Source organism: Scylla paramamosain, chromosome 18 (assembly GCF_035594125.1).
Source record: "Scylla paramamosain isolate STU-SP2022 chromosome 18, ASM3559412v1, whole genome shotgun sequence".
Taxonomy (NCBI): Eukaryota; Metazoa; Arthropoda; class Malacostraca; order Decapoda; family Portunidae; genus Scylla; species Scylla paramamosain.
The window spans coordinates 19,826,308-19,846,153 of NC_087168.1; positions in this window are offsets into that span (position 1 = coordinate 19,826,308).

Sequence of the window (19,846 nt, forward strand, 5' to 3'; positions counted from 1 at the left end):
GATGATTTTTTTTTTTTTTTATGTCTGTCTATCGGTGCCTCAAGAATGAAAACCGGAATTGTGGTTTGCATATTTTTTTTTTCTTCTATGTATTCTTTTTTAAATAAATTTCCAAGTGATATCTTAAGCATCAAATGAGAAAATCTACTTGTATAAATATTCTCTTTTTATTTATTTATTTTTCGAAATACCTCAAGAATGAAAATGGAAATGTTAGTTTTTTTTTATTATTTAATTTTAATGAATTATTTTCTTTTCTTTTCATTTAATGCCTCAAAAATTAAAATTGTAACAATACTTTCTATTATTTCTCAACCTCAATGTATTAGTTTTTTTTTTTTATTTTTTACAAGCAATATCTCAAAAATTAAAAATAAAAATGACAATTTTGCATATAAACATTTTCTAAACCTATATAACTTTAATAAAATTCAACCTATCATCTCAAGAATGAAAGAGCAAATACAAATTGACATATAATTTCCAACCTAAATGTATTTATTACCTTCCCTATTAATTTCACCAATACCAATATCAACAGAAACAATATCTTACATATTCTAACCTTAATGTATCTCTTTCTCTCTTCTATGTGGCTAACGTGATCCAAACTCATCATGAAAGAAGAGACAGACACTATACCAGCGTGTTTCCTAGTGACACACTGCCGCGCTGCCTACCTAAGTGTGCTGTAAAATGAGCCATTGGTCCGTGCTGACAATTAACTGGTGATGGAGCTTGCGACGGGAATAATTGCCAGCTACAAAATGATAATGCGGAACTAATCACGGCCACTGTTTGCCTTGCCAGGACGCCGAGCAGCAGGCGAGGTGACCCGGGGTAGGCAGGTTGGTTGGGTAGGTGGGGATGGACGCTGTTGCCTCCGCCGCCGTTAGCTAGACTAGACCAGGCCAGAGCAGCGACGGATGAATATTGTACAGGTAGGTATTAATTTCTTGCTCACGCGTTATGTTATGTTCACTGCTGATCACCCGAACTTGTTAACTGCAAACGTATCGGAGGCCAGTGAGGCGATGAAGCTTTCGGGACCAAACGTGAAAAGTTCCGCCTGAGTTAATGGTATGGGAGGGAGAGGGAGAGGGAGAGGAAGAGGGAGATGGAGAGACACCCCCCCCCCACACACACACACACCAAGACAAGTTAAAAAATATTCTAGTACCCAAGTTTTCGCTTTTATTTAGCACCTGATTATATTAAAGCAAAGAATCGAACCTCATACTTTACTTTCCTAACGCCAAAATCGCAACAAAAAAACGTGTAGAGATCTGAACTAGGGTGTTAGTGTTTTCCGAAGACGACGGCGGCGGGCGAAGAGTACTCACAGCGACGGGCCGGAGGATGCGATGTTGAGGGAGACGAGAGCCCGCCCGCCTTGTCCCGGCCCGCCCCGCCCCGCCAACTCTGCGACACCCGCCACGAGCCTTCCTGCACAATTCCTCCACCAATAACCGGAACAGGATGAAAACCCAGATTTCTAAAGGCCGCTGTTTTCTCTGCAAGTTTCCTGAGTGTGTCGGGAAAACGCTGGGCGAGGAAACAGAGTGGTGACGCGGGGAAATCTGGCAGGAGGGCAGATTGAAGCCAGTGTGAGAAGAGGAGGAGGTGGCGGGGATGTACGTGTGTGTGTGTGTGTGTGTGTGTGTGTGTGTGTGTGTGTGTGTGTGTGTGTGTGTGTGTGTGTGTGTGTGTGTGTATGTGTGTGTGTGTGTGTGTGTGTGTGTAAGTGTCGACAGCCTTGTTTCAGTGTCTCCGGTCTCAAACACAATATTATTTCTCTCATTTTTATTCTGCACGTACTGCTTGGCCAGACTCGGCTTTCTTGGTCCCCAGTGGAGTAGATATGAACGTTGCAAGAGGCCAGGAGGGCGAGGGGAACCGAGGCCCTCGCGAGACGGTGGGACATGTGCGCCTTGAGTGTATCTCCTAATGACCGAATGATAAGGTGGGGCTGGGGAGTGAAATATAGATGAAGGGAAAAGCATTCGGTGGAGGGAGACCCGCGTGTGGAGGGGAGGTGAGAGGAGGAGTTTGAAAGAGACTGAGAGGGTGGGGTGGAAGGAGGTGCGAATGCGAAAAAAGAGAGAGAGAGAGAGAGAGAGAGAGAGGAGAGGAGAGAGAGAGAGAGAGAGAGAGAGAGAGAGAGAGAGAGAGAGAGAGAGAGAGAGAGAGAGAGAGAGAGAGAGAGAGAGAGAGAGAGAGAGAGAGAGGAGAGAGAGAGAGAGAGGAGAGAGAGAGAGGAGAGAGAGAGGAGAGAGAGAGAGAGAGAGAGAGAGAGAGGTAAAAGAGGATGTGAAGAAGAGATGGTAGGTGATGGAGTGGAAGACCAGTGAGTATGGCTGAATGGAGAAAGTTAAGAGCATTCACTCAATAGGAGAAGAGTGCTCACCGAATGACTGCACGCCCTGAGAGCTTTACATAAACTAATGTTATATATATATATATATATATATATATATATATATATATATATATATATATATATATATATATATATATATATATATATATATATATATATATATATATATATATATATATTATAATAAACACACACACACTCTACCGTACTATACATGAAGTAATCTCAAACAAAAATAGCACAATTTCGCCCGGCGTAAAACAGACTCGTCGTTTTGATTCATAAACTGCTACGTTTACGACGCACGGAGCATCACAACAACGGACGCACGAGTAACAGCGGCAATGACAAAACAACTTAACAAAGCAGCAAGAACACCGGTTTCGTTATAAGTCTCCGTGGCGGCTTCTGACTGGCCGCGGGGGATAAAGAGCGAGGGCTGCATGGTTGGTTAAGAGGCAGGCCAGCGTAGTCACAATGCGCATGCACGTGCAGGCGGGGGGCAAAGGGGGAAGGGAGTGTTTTTGCACAGGCAGAGCTCAACAAAAGCATCCACGACTGGAGTAGGGCGGCGGGCCAGCCCTGCCACACCCGCCGCCCGGCAAGCCAACCGGGCCCGTCCGTCCCTTCAGCTGGTCGGCCCGACGACCCACACCCAGGAAGGTCTTAATGCGACGCCTTCTCCCCGACACCAGACAGCTGATCGCTTAACTCCAAGATCTGATACCAAAGGGAAGAAAGTCAAGAGATCTCACACATTCTTGCAAGGAGGAATAAAAACATGAGATGGAGGAGGAGGCGACGGTCCTTCTGTGGGGAAAGAGGCCGCCGCGCTTCAGAGGGACGCAGAGCTGTGATCGGAATTCTGCACCCCGCTCAGCGCGTGCCCGCCTCAAGGACACACTTTACTCAGGTTTCAGTCAGACCAATAAATGAATGTATATTTCCACCTGCTCATTTACATCTTAGCGGCCACGGTAATAATTAAAGGCGTATTGAAACTCACGTGAACAGCCGCATTAGTTGGCCAGACAGAACGCACGGTCGGGTGGCCTCGGGCGGCGGGTCACTCGCCACCACCTCTCGCCGTAAACATGAATGAAGCGACTAATAAGGCTCGGCCGCTCAAAATACCCGAAACAAGCGACATCACTCAACCGGACAACAGATGCCGGGGTCACCAGCCTGGGAATTCGGTCACCTGAATATTGAAGGACGAGAAGATTTGCGTAGTTTCATGAATGACGAGAATGAGCAGCGTATTGCCATTTCACTTTCCTCTGTCCAAAAAAAGAACTACCTCAATCTATTCTTACAACTGCAACAAGGGAGAAAAAAATTACTGAGCCTTCATCTCTAGGAAATAAAAAGAAAGACAACCCAGTAATGTCATGCACACACTCCCCGCCTCGCCTTGACCTAGCCGCGGGGAGCATGAAGCGAGCGCGCCACGCTGGCCATGTGGCACCAAGGCACTCTTTACTCACCTCACTCTTTTTTTCCCTCCGTGCGACCCTGAAACCCGACGTAAAGAAAGACCCCGAGACCGCTGCCAGGCACGCCGCGCCTCTCGCGTTTGTTGCTAGGATGGCGAGTGCAAGTTAAAGGCAAGTGACCGAGTCTTCTTCACGAGGTATTTGCGCCACTGTAACACTCCAAATGGACTCAATACTGTGACTCTTTCATTCATATTCTCAATCACAACACACGGGAGAACAGATCAGAATGAAATCAACGTTTTTTTTACACTAATACAACCGCGACTGTGTTGCGTAAGATAATTTTCAAATACTCGGTTTCTACTCGGTGTTAATCCTTCTTTTAAACCTCAGGGACTCCATCACATTCCTGGGAGGGTAATCTGCACCCTGAGCCACTCTGTTGATCCGTCCAGGCATTGCTAAGTACTTTTAATTTCAATCGGAGTAATTTGTTTCACCACGTAAAGGAGATAGGAAAAGAGTGGGCGGGTTTTACTAAAGGTGATGTCTCGGTAAACAACGACTGACCGTGCTCTCTCTTTCTCTCTCTCTCTCTCTCTCTCTCTCTCTCTCTCTCTCTCTCTCTCTCTCTCTCTCTCTCTCTCTCTCTCTCTCTCTCTCTCTCTCTTTCCACCTTTCCTGCCACCCACCCCACCTCCCTCCACCTCTCTTTCTCTCTTTATCCTTGTCCTTCATTTGATTAACTCTTCGCTTAAAGTTTACAGCCACTACTCAACTTTCTTTCCCTCCGGCAGCTGTGAAAATTCGGCAGCATTAATACTCCACTGCATGTGTATGTGTGTGTATGTGTGTGTGTCTGAGGAAGACGCGGCGCTCACGAGGCTCAGCTGATGTAGCAAATAAATTCCCCGCTATCGGTAGGCAGCTTTAATGATGGAGGACATTTCGTGGGTATTTTCTGGCAAGCGGGGACTTATCGTTCATTAGCCGCCCCCAGAAGTTATTAAAGCTGCTAATGTTTATACTCTCTCTCTCTCCTCTCTCTCTCTCTCTCTCTCTCTCTCTCTCTCTCTCTCTCTCTCTCTCTCTCTCTCTCTCTCTCTCTCTCTCGTGTACAAAATAGTGACCCAATTCTGTATTTCAAGGGAATTTTATGTGACATCTACTGTTGCATCTGCACGATTTGTTACAACGATACAAACCTTCATTCACACCTGTACTATTGAAATTTTCTCGTTTCTTCCTTACGCTCAACTTTGAATGCACTTAAATTCTCATAGATCAATGATAATGAAAATTACAGTTGCTGTTGAGTGGTTCCATTGGTAATGAGTGCTTTATTAGGTAATGTGAGGAGCTTAAGGTGTTGTGCAGTGCTACATGTCACCATGCTTTGCTCTTCTGATGCTGCATGGCGCTATCTTGGATCTGCAGGGGTGCCGCTACTTGTGAATGGTCTGCAGGCTGGTGTCTGGGCCCGGCGGGGGATGGCCGCGCAGAAAGATGCCATTCTTTCTCAATTCTTTTCCTTTCTTTTTCTTTCTCGCACGAGCCACACGTTGAGAGCCGCGGCGAGGAATGTGAGGCCTCGTGTGTTGCTCCTCATACGTCACCGTTTTGTTGTGTAGTATTCAACACACAGAAAAATTATAAATACATCTTTCGTGCTGGCTAAGGTTTTCTTTCATCGTTCCTCTCGGATTACGGGATTACGGTGATGGTCTCAGAAAACCTCACCGCTGTTAGTCATAACCAGCTCACACCAGATCATCGTCATTATCAGCAACAAAACCACGCCGGAGTGATGGTAAGTTCACTTTAACCTCGGCATCGACTCGCCGTCGCCACGCTCCAGATTAATTCATCAAAAGTCGCCGGTCCCTCAGCGGCTGGCGCCTCTTACCTCCTACGTCGGGACTGGCACAAAAAGTTAAGGTAACTTTAGGTTAACTTTTTTTTTTTTTTCATGCGAGTCACGATATTCAAAGTATAGTGAGGCAGGATGTGCATGTAACTCGGACCAGCAGCCCTCACCTCGGCTCCTCTAGTTATCGAGGCATCACAGGAATAAAACTGTCCACGACCCAGACAGAATAATGAAGGAGAATTTACGTGAGACGGAACTTTCTTGCTGCATCCTTCTGGGCGGCACGAGATGGCGGCGTCGCCTAAGCGCTGGCCTGCCGCCGCCCACCAGGGCATCGACCCTCAGCCCGCCAAGCGCTACGCACTTTTTGCCACTTTAATGCTGCACCAAAAGCACAAGCACGTGGTGAACTCACTGCCACGCTTGCCTCTTGCTTACGGGCTCAGGGGCAGCGACTCTCCGGCCGGATAATTTGCTGGAGCCGTCGTTGGAAGCGCAAATGGAGCCTTAACTGGGCGTCCGTACCTTTGATGGCGTCGGCTAATGACATGGCGTTTTTTGGATGCCGTCACTGAGCGGGCTGAGTACCTTCACGTGAGCTGGCGTCTCTGCTTCCCCTCCTGCTTCATGTATATTATATTCCAGAGAGGATGCAAGTGACTGGATGTATTAATATTGTGAACTGCATTATGAAACTGAAACCCGCAAGAAACATACATCTTTCTAATCACTCGGTGACAAAAAAAGTGGCATCACCTAACATCACGTGTGTAATGCTGAACCGCCGGCATGACCGCTTGCGACCTGCCATCGATTTTGTGTGTGGCATTTTTAGCGTCCCACTGACACACTCGTCCACAATTGCATCGCCTCGCCACCTGGCCTCTGTGACTCCTGCTTACACATTTATGAAGTCTAACAACAACGGAAGAACCCAGTAAAAAAATGTGTGTTTGTGCCTACTGTTTTGATACGCTTTCAATATGAAACGCGTCTTCATTGTAACTGATAAAAGTTTCTGGGGTGAGAAATTTCAAGGGTTATTTCTTGAAAGTAAAAATTAAAAGAAAACATATAGCTTTTCACTTTCCGTGGCAGATAAAACGAGTGAGGTAGCAAGAGCTTTAAATATTTCCTGTCCTATTGCAACATGATTTGAGGATACTGTGTGTGTGTGTGTGTGTGTGTGTGTGTGTGTGTGTGTGTGTGTGTGTGTGTGTGTGTGTGTGTGTGTGTGTGTGTGTGTGTGTGTGTGTGTGTGTGTGTGTGTGAGAGAGAGACAAACATGAAATCGTCAGAGCAGAGAAATAAAGATATTCTAGACAGCATTTTTTTTCTTCGGAGGACACCATCACGGTGTCAGGAAGAAGCGAGTGTCCGCCGGAGGGAGCCGTAGCGGAGGCGAGGCGAGAGTGGGCGAGGCGGACAACGCTTGCCGCGGTCGCCACCATCACCACCACCTCCACCACTACTGCCATCCCGGGATTTTGTACGAACACCGCTGTTTACCTTGACCTGCATGAAAGATGGCTGGCAAAGCCGCGAACGCCGATGGTTCACCGGTTCGAGGAATTAGAGAATATTACTCCGCGGCGGCGGCAGTGGCGGCGGCGACGGCGTGAGGCAAAGAGCATACAAGAACAGAGCGAAGACAAACACGGCCGCCAGGCAAACCCATGTTGGGTGTATATTAGACATACACTTATATATATTGAACATGCTCCGGGCTATGCCGAGTGCATATATGCACTTGTACTCGGCGAGCTCTGAACATATTGGACACATATTAGATAACATGGACACACTCAATAAAATATATTATTCAGAATTGGCTGCGACACCTGCCGCTGGTTTGAGAGGAATATTTAATTGCAAGTCGTATTTAACGGTAAGAGACCATCTGAGCCTTGCTTCCTTAAACACACACACACACACACACACACACACACACACACACACACACACACACACACACACACACATACGTACACATACATACACACACACAGACACACACACATACACACACACACACACACACACACATACACACACTTGTACACATGTATACTTAAGACACAAGTTCACACAGCTGCGGCCTTGCCTCTTCAGCCTCGCGGAGGCCCAGGCGAGGCCCAAGCAACAAGGAAAACACCCGACAGGTTTATCCTTTCTCAGGCCCCGAGCAGACAGCGGCGGCGGCACACAGCTGCACGTCACGCTGGTAATTGGAGGAGCTGCAAATGGCCGCAGAGCCACACTAGATATGTTATTTTCCCCTCCCGCACAGGATTCCGACGCCCGCACCACAACAATGCTCCTCTCCCACTTTCTCTCGTCGCTGTATTAAGCAAGGAACTTTTGATGACCAAATCTGGAATAGAGACACGCCGAGGTGGGCCCCGGAAAGGCGATCAGCGTTAGTCTTGGTGCTGTATTGTCAGGCGGCAGCAGGAGAGAGGCAGCTGAGCATCGAAGGCAGGAAGAGAAAGCCGGAATTTATCTCCAGTTGTCATTCCCTTTAATATCTTACTTTTGCTGCGTCCGTCTCGCGTCGCATAAAATGGCTTCACAAGACTGCCTGTGTGTCCCTGCGCGCCTAAACTCTGCCGGCCCTGGAGCACCGAAGACGCTTTGGTCCTAAGGGCAAGCTGGTGCGTAATGCAGCAATTCATTGGGCAAGATCAAAGCCTGCAAAGTTGATCCTGCTAAGTAATTGCCTTAAAACACGCATGTTATTAATCTCAGTTTGGCAGGACGTCAAAGGTCAAAGCTACCGGCAATTACGGCGCGCACATCTCAGAGGCAAAGAGGACCTTCCATCAGAAGAGTAAGAAGTGGATGTCGCGAGGCCCGAGCACCACTCAGGCCGGCAGAGTCCTCCGTGCTGGGCCGTGATAATGCTTCTCTTCCGTCAGACGAAATCATTTGGGTTAATTTGTCAGTGCGTTGACAGGTTTGTACGGGAAATTGGTTAAGTGATGCTCAACAGCTTTTACGATTAGCAGCAGGAAAAATACTGACGGAAAGATCGATAGCGAATTCGTTGAGTGCGAGGCGGCGGGGGTGTGGAGGCGGCGTGTGTTTGGCCAGGAACACATCCACATTAACATATCCTCTTGTCCTCGGTGTTCCTCGCGTGTCGCCACTCTTATTCTTGACTTGTGGCCCTCCAGAGAAACGCTGTGCTGCTCTTGCCTTGCCGACAACTACAATATCACTGAATTCAATGAACTACATAAGTTTCAGAATAAAAATAGTCCTTCTTCCAGCCAAATATAAGCAAATCCCCCTCACAACCCTTGCGCTGAGTACCACACACTAAGATTCTCAGACTAAGCAATGAAGGACGCAATACAACTGTGGGGAAATAAGCAAAGTTTTACAAGGCATCAAGTCCACGAGGGGCGTGATGATGCCTCGCCTCAGTGACAGGGAGGCACGCGGGGAAACATGCACGGCGTTCTCAAGTAACAGCGTAAACACAATAACCCCGATCATCCATTATGGCTAAATCTAAAAGGGAAAGACGAGTGTCCGCGGCCTCCACCTGGGGCTTCCCGGCTTTGCGTCCATCTTTCCCCTCCACGGCCCCGCTCCCGCCGCAGATAAAATCCCTGCCGGCCACCACACGTCACGATTTCTATTAAGCGATAAAGAACAATATCACCGAAGAAAAAGCCACAGCCGCAGTCCCGGACCCTTCCCTGAGGCTGCCGAAAGAGCTGCCGCCAGCCCTCAGCGGCGGCTCCAGTATATCACATCAGGGACATGAGCAGTGACGTCACACTCATGGAAGAATAATAGCTAACAGAAACTTTACTAAACCCAACAGACGCGTGTCACGGCTGTGTGCTGCAGGCGCAAACAGCAGAATACGGGAGGAGAGGAAGCAGATAGAACCACCTAACCAACAGACACAACAGTTAACTTGCGATATCAAGATAAGACCAAACGATTCTGACAGACCCGTGATGCACAATACAAGGAAGCAACACACATAAATAATAATAAGGCAGGAAGGAACTAAACCTAACACATAATATCACAGTCAGCCTGGAGTTGTGAAGAGCAGGAGCGACTGGGCAGAAGCATCAGTGGGGCAAAGGGGCGTGGGGAGGCGAGCTGGCGGAACTTGAAGGGAAAAAAAAGAGGGAGCAAAGCTTGGGAGGGGTTAGGTGGGGGAACAGGCAAAGCTGGGGGGCAGGAGGGAGCCGCGGCGTGGGCCAGTAGTAGCTGTAAAAACGTTCGGCTGACTATTGAGGCGGTGGGCAGCGAAGGGCGTGTTGGTGCGACGCTCCCACGGGGGTCAGTGTGCCCTGGGCGTTGTCTCACGAGGCTCAGGTTCCCCCGTGTGTTGCCTGCGTCACGGTCAGTGTTCCTATTGCTTGGTCTTGTGTTCCATTGAGCTTTTGTTGTGGTGATGGTGGTGGTGGTGCTGTTACTGTCGCTCTTGTAATGGTTGTTATTGTTATTCTTTTGGCTTTACCACTTCTCCTATTGAGTGCTTCTGCTTCTACTGGCATTTACTTTTTATATTGCTTCTATTGATGTTACTGCTACTCTCACGACTACTACTACTACTACTACTACTACTACTACTAGCGCCACTATTGTTGTTGCTGCTGCTACTGTGTCTGAAAATGTATACAGAATAATATGACAGACTTTATAGGTAATAATACACATCCTCGTGAGTGCATGACAGCATGAAAGATACTGCACTTGAACTTTTCTTTAATATTTTCTGCTTTTTGGGTTAAATAGTAGGATTTATTTCATCTTTAAGCTTTACATTGCTATTGTCATTGTTGTTGTTGTTATTATTATTATTATTATTATTATTATTATTATTATTATTATTATTATTATTATTATTACTATTATTATCACTATTATTATTATTATTATTATTATTATTAGTAGTAGTAGTAGTAGTAGTAGTAGTAGTAGTAGTAGTAGTAGTAGTAGTAGTAGTAGTAGTACCTAATAGTAGTACTAGTAGTAGTACCTAATAGTAGTAGTAGTAGTGGTACCTAATAGTAGTAGTAGTAGTAGTAGTACCTATTATTACTATTACCTATTATTGTTATTATTATTATTATTATTATTAGTAGTAGTAGTAGTAGTAGCAGTAGTAGTAGTAGTAGTAGTAGTAGTAGTAGTAGTAGTAGTAGTAGTAGTAGTGGTGGTAGTAGTAGTACATTATCATTATTATTATTATTAGTAGTAGTAGTAGTATTAGTAGTAGTAGTAGTAGTGATGGTAGTAGTAGTACATTATTATTATTATTATTAGTAGTAGAAGTAGTAGTAGTAGTAGTAGTAGTAGTAGTAGTAGTAGTATAGTAGTAGTAGTAGTAGTAGTAGTAGTAGTAGTAGTAGTAGTAGTAGTAGTAGTAGTAGCAATAATAGTAGTAGTAGTAGTAGTAGCAATAATAGTAGTAGTAGTAGTAGTAGTAGTAGTAGTAGTAGTAGTAGTAGTAGTAGAAGTAATATTACTATCATCAAAATTACTGGTATTAATAAATCTTGTGAGAAGATTTTGTGAACGCTGGTGAATAAAAAAATAAATAAATAAATTGACGGTAAATATAAACAAACTGAAAAAAAAATTAATGATAGTTGTAGTGCGTATAAATCTACATAGTACCACAATTTATTACACGAATCAAAAAGAAAAATTAAATGGTATTCACCTGGTAGTCTTCTTTCGGAGTGACAAGTAATGATGCAATAAATTATATCACCCTAAATTGTCGCCCGAATACCTTAAAAAAACAAACAAACATAAAAAAAAAAAAAAGACTAATATTCGTGTTTTCTGCAGTAATGTTTGATATGTAATGATAAAAGAAATTATTAGTGTTCATTCCAAACTGCGATTATAAGGGAATTAGTTATCATTACCATTATTATTATTATTATTATTATTATTATTATTATTATTATTATTATATTATTATTATTATTATTGTTATTATTATTATTATTACTATTCAATACCTCCTTCATGCGAGTATATTTTTGGTAACAGCCTGTGTGTGTGTGTTTCATGCGAGTATATTTTTTGCTAACAGCCTGTGTGTGTGTGTGTGTGTGTGTGTGTGTGTGTGTGTGTGTGTGTGTGTGTGTGTGTGTGTGTGTGTGTGTGTGTGTGTGTGTGTGTGTGTGTGTGTGTGTGTGTGTGTGTGTGTGTGTGTGTGTGTGTGTGTGTGTGTGTGTGTGTGTGTGTTTTGGGATGAGGAGTAAATTGGAGTGTTTGTTGCCTTTTGGGAGAGGAGAGTGGGAGTGGAGTGAAGGTGGATGAAGGAGGAGGTGGCGAATTAAAGGGAAGTAAAGGGGATAGGATGATGAGATGAGGAGAACAAGGAGGACGAGGAGAACCCATCACTCTTATCTTTCTCACCTCATCTGATTAAAAAAATAAGTAAAGTAAATCCTCAAGTAACTTAAATCCTCAAGTAACGAGTACAGTAAAATATCTGAGGATAAAACCAAATATATAAATAACCAGCGCAAATAATATCACTTATAAATAGTTACAATTTGTCATTTATGAAGGCTGGTTAAGTTTGTGGGGAAGGGAAATTGACAGCGATGTACTTTCGTTTCAAGATTTATTGTTTTGTTAGGTGAGCTTAGGTTTGGTTAGATTTGGTAAGTAAAGACAAGGTTAGATTTGTTAGGTTAATTTTCCAATGTCATTTTGTTGATATTTACTATTCTGTTAGGTTAGGTTAGGTTAGGTTAGGTTAGGTTAGGTTAGGTTAGGTTAGGTTAGGTTAGGTTAGGTTAGGTTAGGTTAAGTTAAGTTAAGTTAAGTTAAGTTAAGTTAAGTTAAGTTAAGTTAAGTTAAGTTAAGTTAAGTTAAGTTAAGTTAAGTTAGGTTAGGTTAGGTTAAGTTATTTTAGGTATGATTTGGAAGGCATGGTATGGTATGGGTTTGGTCAAGATTTGAGTGAAGCCTTGTTAATATTTTCTAAACAAATTCCTCACTTAAAAATTCTAAACATCATCATCTATAATATAATCAGTAAATATTTTATCTATTTCTTCATTATTTTTGCCTGATTTTATTTCATTATTATCATTTTATTACAGATGGACAAGGGGGAATGGAAGGAAGCAAGTCATTAATAAGTATGAATCAGATTGTTTTAGTTTTTTCTTATATTCTTTCATGCAAGTAGACTGACTCGTTTTTATATTTATTCCTATCTTTCTGTCTGTCTTCGCGGCACGACCCATCGGAGAGGAATATAAACTTTTTTCTCTTGCAACTCTACGTATAGTTTACATACACGCTCGCAAAAAGTTGTAAGAAATGTGAAAGAGTATCTGACAGAGCACTCGTACACACACACACACACACACACACACACACACACACACACACACACACACACACACACACACACACACACACACAAGAAAAAAAAAATAACCATCAAATATATACTATGATGGATATATAACCATTATTAGTTTCATTAGGATTATCATCATTATTATTACAATCGTTATTACCTTCATCATTATTAATATTACTACTACTTCTCAATAACATACCTAACAATAATAATATAAACAACAACACAATAAGAATAAACATGAAACAGTCAAGAAACAACAGAATCACTAAATGGAAAGGAGGATGAAGAGGCACCGAGGCAAAATACACATCAACTATTACACGAGGAAATATTATAGCTGTAAAAAAAGCTTTCGTATCTTAAAACAATACATGGAACGCGTATGCATCTGGCGCTGGACAAGTAAGGTTTACCTCGTCACCTCCTCACCTGCGTCCACTCCACACTCTCCAGAAGGAAAGAAATAAAAAGAGAGAAAAAGAAAAGAACGGAGAAGAGACCAGAGGAGAGAAGAGGAGAGGAGAGAGGAAGCGACAGTGGAGAAGAGGAGAGTGAGAGAGTATAAAAAAAAAAAAAAAGGCACAGTTCGGCTTAAAATATGCATGACTTTTACACGGAAAGTTGCTTAAACTGCCTCGATGTTGGAGTGTTGGCGCGCATAGATGGGTTTTCTCTTAAGTGCCGCGGTGGAGAGCCTCGGGACATATTGAACACAGGGACAATCAACTCTGTACTTAAAAGACCGTGCAAGGGAAAAAAGCAAACTTTATGATAAACCAATGACCCGCTGGATACTCGCTGTGATTCCAGGGCCTGCATATGACGAGGAAACCAGGGACTTTTGGCAAAAATTAATGTACTAGGAGGTACAGTATGGAGCTACAAGGGTATAGATGAATGATGGAATAATACGTTCAGAGAGAGAGAGAGAGAGAGAGAGAGAGAGAGAGAGAGAGAGAGAGAGAGAGAGAGAGAGAGAGAGAGAGAGAGAGAGAGAGAGAGAGAGAGAGAGAGAGAGAGAGAGAGAGAGAGAGAGAGAGAGAGAGAGAGAGAGAGAGAGAGAGAGAGAGAGAGAGAGAGAGAGAGAGAGAGAGAATATACCTGTACAATATGCATACATTGATAGTCAAACAGACGGCAGGTATGCAGTGAAATATTCCTAGTATATTTTTCCTTCCTTTTTTTTTTAATACACACAGCTAATAAATCTGACGATACATTGTAGATAAAACGTTAAAGAAAGAGTCTATAAAATTGTAAGTTCCATTCTAATATAATAAAAGTTGTACTCTCTCTCTCTCTCTCTCTCTCTCTCTCTCTCTCTCTCTCTCTCTCTCTCTCTCTCTCTCTCTCTCTCTCACGCAAAGAGGCCAGTAGCCGCCCTTGGAGAGTCGGGTCAGCAGCTTTAAACGTGGTTACAGCAAAACACACACCTCCACGGCCACCTCCTGGCAGAGAAAACTTGGGCGTGGGTGTCTGCTTCCCAGCAACACTAGACTGGGAGGAGGGAAAACACACACACACACACACTCTCTCTCTCTCTCTCTCTCTCTCTCTCTCTCTCTCTCTCTCTCTCTCTCTCTCTCTCTCTCTCTCTCTCTCTCTCTCTCATTAACACGGCAATTGTGTGCACGTGAGCTGCTTCCCCGCCACGTCACTGGGACACACTCGTCTAGTCGCTAAGCTAAGGATTATTTTGCCTTCCTTTCCCTCGTCCTGTCAACTTTCACTCTAATGATGCCACTGGGACTCGCCTCCTCTGGTTTCTTTCTCGCCACAGCTGCTCTTCCTTCTACTGGTGGTGGTGATGGTGGTGGTATTGCTACAGCTGTTATAACTGCTATTACTGTTACTACTATCAGGGCCTGTCATTTGTAGATATACTAACTTCTTGTATGTTCTTAGTATTACTACTGCTACTACTACACGAAATATTATTAGCTATCGTACAGTCATTTAAACTGTAATTGTAATAGTTCTGAATCAGTATTATAGTCTAAATCACAGTATGGTCTTACTACAGTTTACTACTACTACACTACTACTACTACTACCACCACCACCACCACCACCACCACCACCACTACTACTACTACTACTACTACTACCACTATCACCACCACCACTATTATACTACGTCATCATACCATTCACCTTCACATTTCGAGGGAAGTCATTGTACCGAGTGACGGGAAAGTGTGGCCATCAATTAAAAGGGATAATTACCGTTCTTATATCAGTCAATTACGCCACTATTATGGGGATTCCTCTGTGTGTGTGTGTGTGTGTGTGTGTGTGTGTGTGTGTGTGTGTGTGTGTGTGTGTGTGTGTGTGTGTGTGTGTGTGTGTGTGTGTGTGTGTGTGTGTGTGTGTGTGTGTGTGTGTGTGTGTGTGTGTGTGTGTGTGTGTGTGAAAAATAATTAAGCTCAGTGGGGTTTGTTTTGAGGTGAAATTTGTTAAGACAGAAGTGTTCTAAAGCCGCTAGCCAGTCAGAGAAGCAAAGGCTAAAAGGGATGAGGGAATGGAATCATTTCAGACACATTAGCAAAGGCATATAATAATTTTCAAAACCACTATTGCACATGAGTATTAAAATCTCCAATACTGCTCTAGTGTGTAATATTCTTGTTATTTTTTGTGTGCATGGGGAAGGCAGACCAAGGGGAAATATCATATTAAGGAAAAGAAAGTTCCGCTAATTATCGCTTCAGAAAAGTAAAGGAAAGAATTGTAAAGGAAGAACTAATTTAGAGTAATATATTTTGCTTTTTGATCACATATTCCTTATCCACAAAAGATATACGGTAATTTTCATAACTACTTTTACTACAAACCACCAAATAATGAGTAATATTCCTAACTTACTAACATGCCTTGCTCCACCTTTTCCTCCACCCTGTTCAGCTCGAAACCTAAACTAACCCACTTATTTTCCACTTTTTCTTATAACTTTTGGAAGGAGCAAGTTGAATAGGATTAATTTTCACTTTTACATGCCCTTGGTCAGAGTCATGGACGTGAAAATAAGAAAAAAAATATGAAACAAATAACTTCACATCACACACAAATAAACATATATTTATAACACCGACAAAAATAACACTTAGTCCTTATACCAATAGCGCTAAACCCCCAACCTTTTAATATAAATGTTGGAGAGTCTTCACAGCAAACTATAATCTTTTACCCCATTAGCTTGCCACCCCATCCCGGCAGATTATCTCAGGTAAGGCGAATCATCCTCTCGAAAACAGGTAATTAATTCCATAATCCTTATTTATCCGTTTAATCAATATGTTTATTAGATACAAAATAATAATGATAATATCCGGTAATATTAACTACACGGGCAGAGAGAGAGAGAGAGAGAGAGAGAGAGAGAGAGAGAGAGAGAGAGAGAGAGAGAGAGAGAGAGAGAGAGAGAGAGAGAGAGAGAGAGAGAGAGAGAGAGAGAGAGAGAGAGAGAGAGAGAGAGAGAGAGAGAATGAAAAATACACAGAAAGAAAAACAATCTGTCAGAATAGAGAAAATAAAACAAAAGGGGAAAAAAAACTAATATACCGAACTAAAAAAAAAAAAAACACACACACAAAAAAGACATGATAATAAAATAAGGAAACTCAAACAAACAAACAAAAAAAAAACGATATAAGGAGACAAGAAAGGAAGAAACAGCAAAGTAACACGGAAAACAAACTGAGACCAAACGCATACCTATATCCCTTGTGTCGTGCAGTGCTCCTAAACTTGTGCCCGGAGTCACTGATAGAGGCGTGCGTACTTTAGTGAACACCTGTTCTGGACAGGCAACAGTGGGGGGACATGAATTTTAAGAACAAGTCAATCAACACTTAGGAACCAGCTGAGTGTAAATAAACGAGACAGAGACAGAGAGAGAGAGAGAGAGAGAGAGAGAGAGAGAGAGAGAGAGAGAGAGAGAGAGAGAGAGAGAGAGAGAGAGAGAGAGAGAGAGACTATCATCCTCTACTTTGGGGGTTTGCTATTCTTCTCCCAACTAACCAAGCGTATCTTTTCCCTTCACCTTCCCTCAGCCTTTCACTTTTTACTCCCCTTCCGTTACACTCCCTCTCTCCCCCTCCTTCGTGCCTCTCCCAGCCTCCTCTCCCTCTCTCCCATCTGTATATCAAGTGTGCGTACCTGAAGGGAGACAAGGAAGGAAGGGAAGGAAGGGAGGGAGGGAATGAAGGGGAAGGATGGCATCGGTCTGTTCTGATGTTCCCTTCTGTCCTAGGAAACCCATGTCACCTGTCCACGCCACACCTGCAAATCTGTGCACGGCTCTCTCTCTCTCTCTCTCTCTCTCTCTCTCTCTCTCTCTCTCTCTCTCTCTCTCTCTCTCTCTCTCCCTCTTCAAGTCAGGGTGGTTACAAGGTTGGAGGTTATGTCAGAGGGAGAGGAAGAAGAGGAAATAGAAAAGGAGGACATGGAAGAGGAGGAGGAAATGGAGGATGGGGGTAAAATAGATGGAGAGGAAATGGAGGAGGAGGAGGAAATGGCCGATGAAGGGGAGGCAGGTACATTCCAAGAAGCGCTTTACGTTATGTTAAAGTGAAGTGAACTGTAAAAATATCACTGCTAGACAACAAACGTAAGAATTATTTAAGCTCCTCTGAGAATTCTGCTGAATTTTTTCTGTTACTTATGAGGTGAAAAAGGAAATATTCAGACATAAGACGATGCTGAAATCCATTGTCGTAAGAGGAAGAGAGCACTAAGGGAAGATCCATGCAATTACTAAAGGAAGAAATACTGGAAGTCAATTGTCTTAATAGAAGGAGACGCTTAAATAACATAAAGATGCCTAGTGAAGGACAAAATACTCAGACATATGAAGGATGTTGAAGTCGACTGTCTAAGAAGAGTAGAGCGTTAAGAGGAGGTCTATGTGCTTATTGGAGTCCCAGTTTGCGTGGGTATAACAGGAACACAGAGAACTGGAGGAATGGTGACAGGGCTGGAGGTTACCCCAGACAGCAGCGAGGACGAGACGGAAATGGGAAATGACAAGATGCAGGAAGAAAGGGACACGGCTCAGTTCGGTTCACAGAATATATGTTCTGTAGCAGGAGCTTTCTAACGATTACGGATATAATACAGGATGGTAATTATAGGAGAGGCAACAGATGTATATATACACACACACACACACACACACACACACACACTCACATTATTAAGTATTTGCCTTTTGTTTTTAATGATGAGTTTCGAAAAATAATGCTTCCAACACTCCTCTGCTTCCCTCGCCTCTTTACAACAGGATGTAATGCACTCACGGTAAGTCCTCTTTGTTACAAGCACTCCGTCACCTGCCACGCCTACAGGACAATGGCAGTCAACACGGTCACTGTTTCAGCACTTGATGGACACCTGAATAACGTGTCACTTTCTTGACTGAGTTTCATCATTTTATTCTGGTACATTCATACAAACACAATAATAATAAACAGTAATTACGTAAACTAGTTCATTACATATAAGTTAGTTTAAATTTTTCATTCCTGTCAATCCTAATTCCGGAGACTTTCTTTTTTTCTTTTATGTATTGGGTATACCAGTTAAAGGAAAACAAATAATAAACAGTTCTTACTTGTAATATTGTTCCCATAAAAGAAACATGTAGACTCAAGAGAGAAGCCGATTTAATGTATAAGGTGTTTTGAAACTAGTTGCAAGTTCTGTTTTATATGTTTCTACACCTTTCAATGCTCTCTTGTTATACACTTTCAAGGAACCTTTCTATGTAAGCGTTATTTCTTTCTAATATGCTTCAGTATTGAACCTCACTCTTTCCATATATTTACCAAGACAAACATCTAACACGAGCATGATATAAACACATTCGCATATACCAACATAAATAAACCGAGTAATCTTAACTGTACAGATGAAATAACACCAAATTCAGAAACAAACATCGAGGAATAAGATGAAATAACCACATGCTCACATCTGCCAACATAAATAAAAAAAAAGAAGCTTATGATTCCAGACACAAATATGACCAGTCACCTTCAGCCTCAATAGCATGCAAGGGCAAGAGCAGATGAACAGACTGCCTGCCCCCATCACAGTGTACATTCGAATAAAACAAAGCTACGTGCTAAAGTCTCGCCCTCACTTCCCCTTAGGTTATGCACGCCAGCTATTCCTATAAATCTGTGAAGGCTTTTAATAGTTCAAATTGAAAACTACGAGATTAATTACCGTGTGTGTGTGTGTGTGTGTGTGTGTGTGTGTGTGTGTGTGTGTGTGTGTGTGTGTGTGTGTGTGTGTGTGTGTGTGTGTGTAAGCAATACCAGAATAGACACAAGAAACTAAAATCCTAGTGTGGTGAAGCAGCGAGCGAGCAAGAGAGAGAGAGAGAGAGAGAGAGAGAGAGAGAGAGAGAGAGAGAGAGAGAGAGAGAGAGAGAGAGAGAGAGAGAGAGAGAGAGAGAGAGAGAGAGAGAGAGAGAGAGAGAGAGAGACTGTACCAACAAAAATAGTACAAAGAGAAAGAGAGAAGAGGAGAATGAACGATGGAGAGAGAGAGAGAGAGAGAGAGAGAGAGAGAGAGAGAGAGAGAGAGAGAGAGAGAGAGAGAGAGAGAGAGAGAGAGAGAGAGAGAGAGAGAGAACCCTAGACACACACACACACACACACACACACACACACACACACACACACACACACACACACACACACACACACACACACGTACATGCTCCCTTTGCTTTGTTATTGTCAAGCTGCCTGATGAACGATAACCCTGCAATTCAT